Genomic DNA, 7,641 nt, shown 5'->3' on the forward strand with positions numbered 1-7,641 from the left:
CGTTCTTAGCCGTCGAGTTCGTTTATAGTTCACCATCAACACAACAACTGATGAGGTAATTAATTCAATCAACATAATCGTTTATATCTCTGTACGTTAACCCTAATATTAATCCAACAAACATATAACAGATTAACCGATCTTGATTTCTAGGGTTTCAATTGGGTTTTGGGATTTAACTGTTGTGGTTATAATAGATCTTTTTCAGAATATAATCAACTGAGCTGCTTGCTCGTGTGGCTGTTGCGATGTGCAATGAGTTTGTGTACGGTCAGGGACGCGGGTTCGAACCCTCCCTGACCTAGTTTTGATGTTTTTTTATCTCTCTTTAGGTTTAATACAAATTAATAAAATTGATATTAATAATAACCAAATGTTAGTTATATGTAACGACATTATTAAGTTTTACGTTCTCAGCAAATAAACCTTGTTATGGATTTTTGGTGTGTGTATATATATGTATATATATACTAAGTTTTGTAATTATATAATAAACTTTTAACTTATTTAAAACTCGACATCATTATTGTTGTTTACTTGTCGTTGAGCGTATTTATAAACTCACTTATATTTACTATATATATATATAGGATAAAGATCATGAGAAAACTTTTTTGAAATTGAGAACCATGAGAACCATTTTACACCATAGAAAACCCAAAAATAAAAAAAATCATAAATAAAAAAAAACACAAAAATGAAAAAAGTAAAAAAACCAAAATTCTTATTTTAACATCCCGGTTTCATAAAAAAACTCGGTTTAGCCAAATTATATACACATATGTATAATATATACATATATGTACATTTACATGATTTTTTTATACACATGTGTATAATTTAAGATAAATGACACTGTACATATGTGTATATTAAGTAAATAAAGATTAAATAAAATTATACATATGTGTATAATACGACGTTTTTTTTTATTTATTTTTATTTTTTTTAATGAAACCGGAATGAAATATAAGAATTTTGGTTTTTTTTACTTTTTAAAAATTTTTGTTATTTTTTGTTTTATGATTTTTTAAATATTTTTTTCAAAGGTGTTTTTAGTGGTCCAAAATGGTTCTCAAAGTTCTCAATTTGCAAAGGGTTCTCTTAGGATCCTTACCATATATATATATATATATATATTATATACTAAACGTTTTAAATAGATTTTTCTTTAAAAGATTTAAACAAAATACTTATTTATATATTACTACATATTATATTTAATTAGTTATGCATTTTTATTATTAAAATAATTTATTTATTTATATATTCATAAACATTTATTATTATATTATATCTCAACTCATATTTAATTATTCAAATTAATTAGTTATAAACTTGATCATATGATTATTATATTTAGTTTAACAGCATCTTAAAAATAATAAACGTATTGTTCCTTATGATTTAATGATAGATTATCATACTATTATTACACTAATAATAGCAATAGAAATCCATCGATCAATAACGTACTAATCACAAATAATAACTCAAATCACATCGAAAACTTAACTCATTAAATTATGTTATATCATTTATAATTAATTTATATTGTTATATTTAACTAGGAATCCTTGTCGGTATATCCCGAAGGGTTCATCTTTCTCACATCATCACTTGTTTTTCGTTCATCCGATCAGGTGAGTAATCACTCCCCTATTTTACTTGTTTTCAAATGTTTTGGGGACACTTGCGTACCATTTATCATATTATTTATCTTATTATTTCTCAAACGCAAACTGTGATATTTGTGTTGTGTATCAATTGAATGATTGCTTGTTACTTGCTATTTGCTTACTTGCTTACTTGAATCGCATTCGGAGAGGTCCAACATAATCTCATTATAGTATGATCATACCACCGTCGTAGTTTCCGGAGCCCGATCGCATTTGCAATGGTTTCACCGACACCTCATTTTTTGGTAACCAATGCCCATTCGCATGGCAACGGTTTAGCCCTTTCTTTATGGTTGATTGTTTATGTATGTGCTATAGTTTAATTGTTTATACTCACAGATAACAGTTTTGCCGATTTTTATTCCCTTATATCATTATATATTATTACCATTTTTGTTTGCGTCAAAACTGGTGATCAACTCACTCAACATGTGTTGTTGACAAACATATATTTTGTACGCATTTGCAGGTTATAGATTTGGATTGCTTATCGAACTGAAGCTCACATAGAGATCACTTTAGGATAAAACATATACAAGAATAGTTGGTTTTGTATTTGTAATTTTCTTTATTTTTGTTGTATATGAATGTTGTTTGATAATATATAAATTAATTAGATATTGTCGCTTTCATAATAGTAACCTTGTGAGTTGTGACAATCAGTTCACGCCCCGGCATTTCCGCCGTAGGTTGGGGTGTGACATTATATTATTTGTTTCTAATATTTATTTATTTTTTGAATTTTTATTTCTTTTATTGTTTGAAAATTAATAATATACTTATGGTTTGATGATAAATTGTTTCACAAATAAATGATATATTATAACCCGGCTTAAACGCTATTTGTGTTTGGTGAGACCCAAAACCTGTTTATTTTTTTTACTATAAAATTGGATTTTTAATTATAAATAATATATATATATATATTTAAATAAATCAAATATTAATTTTTAGTATATCCATACTTTATATGATTTTTATATCAAATATTTGGCGATGTTAGTTTTTAATTTAATGAGATGTTATAACCCGTTTAAGAAATATCTGTGTTTGGTAAGACCCATGCCCGTGAATTCAGGTTAAATGCATGAGAAACCTCCATTTAAAAATCAAACAAATCTGGTTACTCCAAAAAAAGGGGGAACGACCACATCGCGACACATATGATTTGTATGTTTTCGTTTATATTATATATATATATATATATATATATATATATATATATATATATGTTACGCATATATCATGCGTATATGATATATATGTAGTAGGAAAATCGTGTGTGTGACAAGAAGATGGTGGAGGGGTGCTTTGCCGAACTTATGTGGTTTATTGGGTAAAATCTGGAACATCGTCGCAACCAATTCAGGTTCGGTATTTGGCTTTAGTTGTGAGTTCATTAACCCAAGATTTTACCCCATAAGATCGATAATTTTGTTTTGACTTCACTAACCCAAACTTTTACACAACGGGATTGATAGTTTTATGTTACAAAGTTCATTTGGGTACTTTAGGTTGTTCATGAATGCTACAGCCTATCATTTGGATATATTTGGGTTGCAATGAGGCGTCATTTGATGTTTGATTGGTTAATTTGGATTCATCTAGTAGTTTGGGAATACCCCTCCACCCATTAAGGTGGTGTTTTTTTTTTTTTTTAAAAGAGCTTCCTGGCCTCTTCTGTCTGCGTCACGCAGACCATGCGCAGACATTGCCCTCTGCAGACTGTTTGTTTTTCCGAAGATGTTTCATTTAAAAAAGTCTGTGCGCCCACTTCCTGGTGCAGACATGGTCCAACCACTTCTAGCCTCTTCTCACACATATTTTTCATCAGACTTTCATCTTCTCAAACCTTAATCTCATCATCTCCTTTCCTCTATCACCTCCACTTCCCAGCCACCTCCACCTACCTTCCACCTCCGCCGCTGTATCCTCCACCCACCGTAGCCGCCACCGTCTCCTCCACCCACCACAGCCGCCGCCGTCTCACACATATTACATCAATTTGAGGTAATTACAAAAATTATAAGGTGGTGTTGTTCTTGAAGTCTATCATGAATTGTTATTTGGGTTTTGTTTCTTTGTTCACCATTGTAAAAGGTTTAGATTTATAAATGTGGTGTTGTTTGATTATTGTTAAAGCTTGTAGTATTTTGTTAATTGTTAAAGTTTTTTGTTAATTTCTATAGATTGTTAATAGTTTGTAGAAAGTTTAGGTTTGATGGATTATTGTTATTAGTTTGTAGTTGAAAAAAGTTTGTAGAAAGTTTATGTTTGATGAACATTGTTATTAGTTTGTAGTTGTAAAAGTTTGTAGTTTTTTGTTAATTTCATTAGAACAAATTGGTTGTATTCGTTTGTTAGAAGGTGTTCTATGGGTTTTAAATACTAGCAAATGGGTTACACAAGAAATATGCACTAATGGGCCAACACGGGTTGCTTAGTAGGACATTGATCATGTTGGATTTTGTTGATGCATATAATATTGTGTGTTGAATTATTTTTTGTTTCATGTCGTTTGTGTTTATTGAAAATATGATTTAATATGATGTTATACATTAGTACTTAAATTTGGCTTTATATGTCCTAGGTAAAGCTTGTGCATAAATAAAGAATGATAATCAAGTGCTTGGGACAGAACACAAACAACTCATGTTGGAAATGATTTATATTAGTGAAGTTGTCAATAGTTGTTTTTGTGTAGACATAAATTTCAAACCTAGCATGTTAGATTATATCTATATTTATAAGATGATGATGATGAGATCTAAATGACGAAATTAAGTTGTTTGTAGAAACTGATTTGAATGTTTGTATAAATTGATTACTTTGCATAATAATTCAATTGTTAGCAACCTGCAGACGTTAAAAACAATCTTCTTTTTGCATACTGTAGAAGTTTGGTCTACCTCTTATGTTGCAGATGCCTGCAGATGTAGGTTGTGTTTGTTTTTGCTTATAAGGTCTGCAATAAGCCTATGTCTGCGGGCGCGCATACATAAGCTCTTAAAGACTGTTTGTTTAAAAAAATAGATCTGAAAATTGTTTTTATGGTTTTAAAAAATAAGCTAATATCACCATCTTTACACTTCTTCACGTCATACCATCACCCAATGTCCAACACCACCACCACCACCCACCGTCCGCCACCACCACCATACACCATCCGCCGCCACCACCACCCACCACCTCCGTCCACCACCACCACCGTCAACCACTCATCACCACCATCTTCAACCACCCACCACCACTGTCCATCACCACCACCACCACCACCGTCGGCCAGAACCACCGTCACCGCCACCACCCGCCAACACCATCCACCACCACCCGCCACCGCCAACACCCACCTTCCGCCGCCACCACCATCCACCACCACCCCGCCACCACCACCCACCGTCCGCCGCCACCACCACCATAGTCCACCACCCACCACCACTAGTCCACTACCTATTGTAGGCCACTATCACCGTCCACCACCCACCACCACAACCGTCCATCACCAACACCCACCATTCACTTTCATAGTTCGTACACCACTAACAATTATTTTAGCAGTCTACAAACGTTAAATGACTTTTATCTACTGTAATATATATGATAGGTAACTAACTTTCAGCTTATGCAGACGATATCCAGTTTATAAAACAAACAGTATTATATTTTCAGATTGCAGACCTTCAAACCACATCTTAAGTTGCAGACATTAAATCATATGAAATCAGATTGCAGACAATTTTTGTCCTAAAAAACAAACAGCACATGATGAAATCCGCACTCTGCAGACTGTAAACATTTTGCTTCTGAAAAAAACAAATAGCACCTAAGTCACTCTTCGCATATTATGTTATATGTCGGTGCAAATGCTTATTACTTTTGCACCGTCTAAGACATAACATAGCCTATCACTTTTGCACCAATTAGGCACACTCACCCAATCGATAATACTTTGATGCAATAGTTACGATATTATGTGTCATTACGTAATCCTGATGCATGTATCATATTTTAATATTTTTTTTCAAAGATAATCTATTTGTAACAATCAAATTAATCAATAGAAAAGTCAATAGTTACTTGCGTAATATTGAAATGGAAAATTCTTAAAATAGCTCATTTATAGAATGTGGTTCCAATTTTGTCTCTAAAAATTTAAGTTTTTAACTTTGTCCCTTTGGTATCTCGTAGCCGGCGACATGTTAGCCAACACCGACAATGTGTTGACATAACATAGGGTTGACGATGCGTTATGTTGTTAACATAGGGTAGCAGCGATGCGTTAATGTTTAAAGCAGGGGTTTCACGATGCGTTAGGTGATAACGCATCGCTGCTACCTTATGTTAGCACCATAAACGTATCTCGTCGTCGGCGACATGTTAGCGAACACCTACGATGTGTTAACATAACATAGGGTTGACGATGAGTTTATGTTGTTAACATAGGGTAGCAGCGATGCGTTATCCACTAACGCATCGTGGAACCCCTACTTCAAACATTAACGCATCGCTAACGCATCGTGGAACCCCTACTTCAAACATTAACGCATCGCTGCTACCCGTTAGCAACATAACGCATCATTAACCCTATGTTATGTTAACACATCGTCGGTGTTTGCTAAAATGTCGCCAATGACGAGATACCAAAGAGACAAAATTAGAAACTTGAATTTAACTGGACAAACTTATAACCACATTCTATGAATGGGCTATTTTGTGAATTTTCTCTATTTTTAATGCTACTAAGTTATATTTCTATTATATGTACCATATGTCATATCATATAATATAATGTTGATATAATATAATGTTAAGAATATATATATAATTACTCTTTTAAGTTGTTTAAAGTGTGTTCAAACTTCAAAGGGCTAAACTTGTAATGTAATAATTTTTTTTTGAACGACGAATTTTCACAGTTAAGTTCGATCGTAACTTTTTAAAGAGAAGCCCCACCACCCAACTCAGGCCAGAATACTTATGTGAAATTTTTTTATTTTAAATTTAACTTTTAAAATGACTCTTTTAAGTTATTTTAATTTGTATCAATAAATTGATTTAATATTATATCAAATTATTACTTATTGATTTTAATAAATACTAATATCGCTATTAAATTTATTATTTATTTAGTTATTATTCTTTTTTAACAGCTAAAGATTTTGTTTTTTCAATTTTTTAAACTACTAAATTTAATTACTGTATCAAGTTTGTCCTTTTCTTTAATTGGAAGAAAATTTTTGTATTTTTCATGTATTAACAAAAGCAAATATATAATTGGTATGGTTGCGGTATTCTACAAATACCAACAAAAATGATAAGTGTAAAAAAACATAATTAATTGACATGCGTTAAGTGGGGACCAAAAAATAATTGATATATAAGTAATAGTCACATTTTTTCTTTCCATATGCAAGTCATATGTTAATTCCTTCATTATTTTAATAGGTCTATAACTTTTTCATATAATATTTAAAATAAATAAATATTATTCATATTAACAAGCGTTTATTTATCTTTAATCTGAGTATAATTTTATTATATATAAATTAAAACAAAAATTACGTCATTGTGTCTTTTTGCTTACCATTGTGTCGTTTTTCGTTATTGTGTCTTTCAACTTATAATTGTGTTTTTTAAGTACTAATAACACCGTTTTTTAATAATAATATGTAAATATAATGGAAAATACCAACAAATTATCTAATGTATAAAACACAATTATGAATGCAAATTACACAATAACCTGAAATGTAAAACACAATGATGAATACATATAACACAATGACCTGAAACGTAAGACACAATGGTGAATACATATAACACAATGACCTGAAATGTAAAACACAATGAAAACTACATATTACACAATGACTTGAAGGTAATACACAATGAAAATAATACTATTTTTTTCTCAAATTAAGTGAATATCATATGTCAATTCCGAACAAAAGACATTGAACGT

Source organism: Bidens hawaiensis, unplaced genomic scaffold, assembly GCF_021521415.1.
Source record: "Bidens hawaiensis isolate Kalapana, Puna unplaced genomic scaffold, B.hawaiensis_p1.1 tig00081023_1, whole genome shotgun sequence".
Lineage (NCBI taxonomy): Eukaryota > Viridiplantae > Streptophyta > Magnoliopsida > Asterales > Asteraceae > Bidens > Bidens hawaiensis.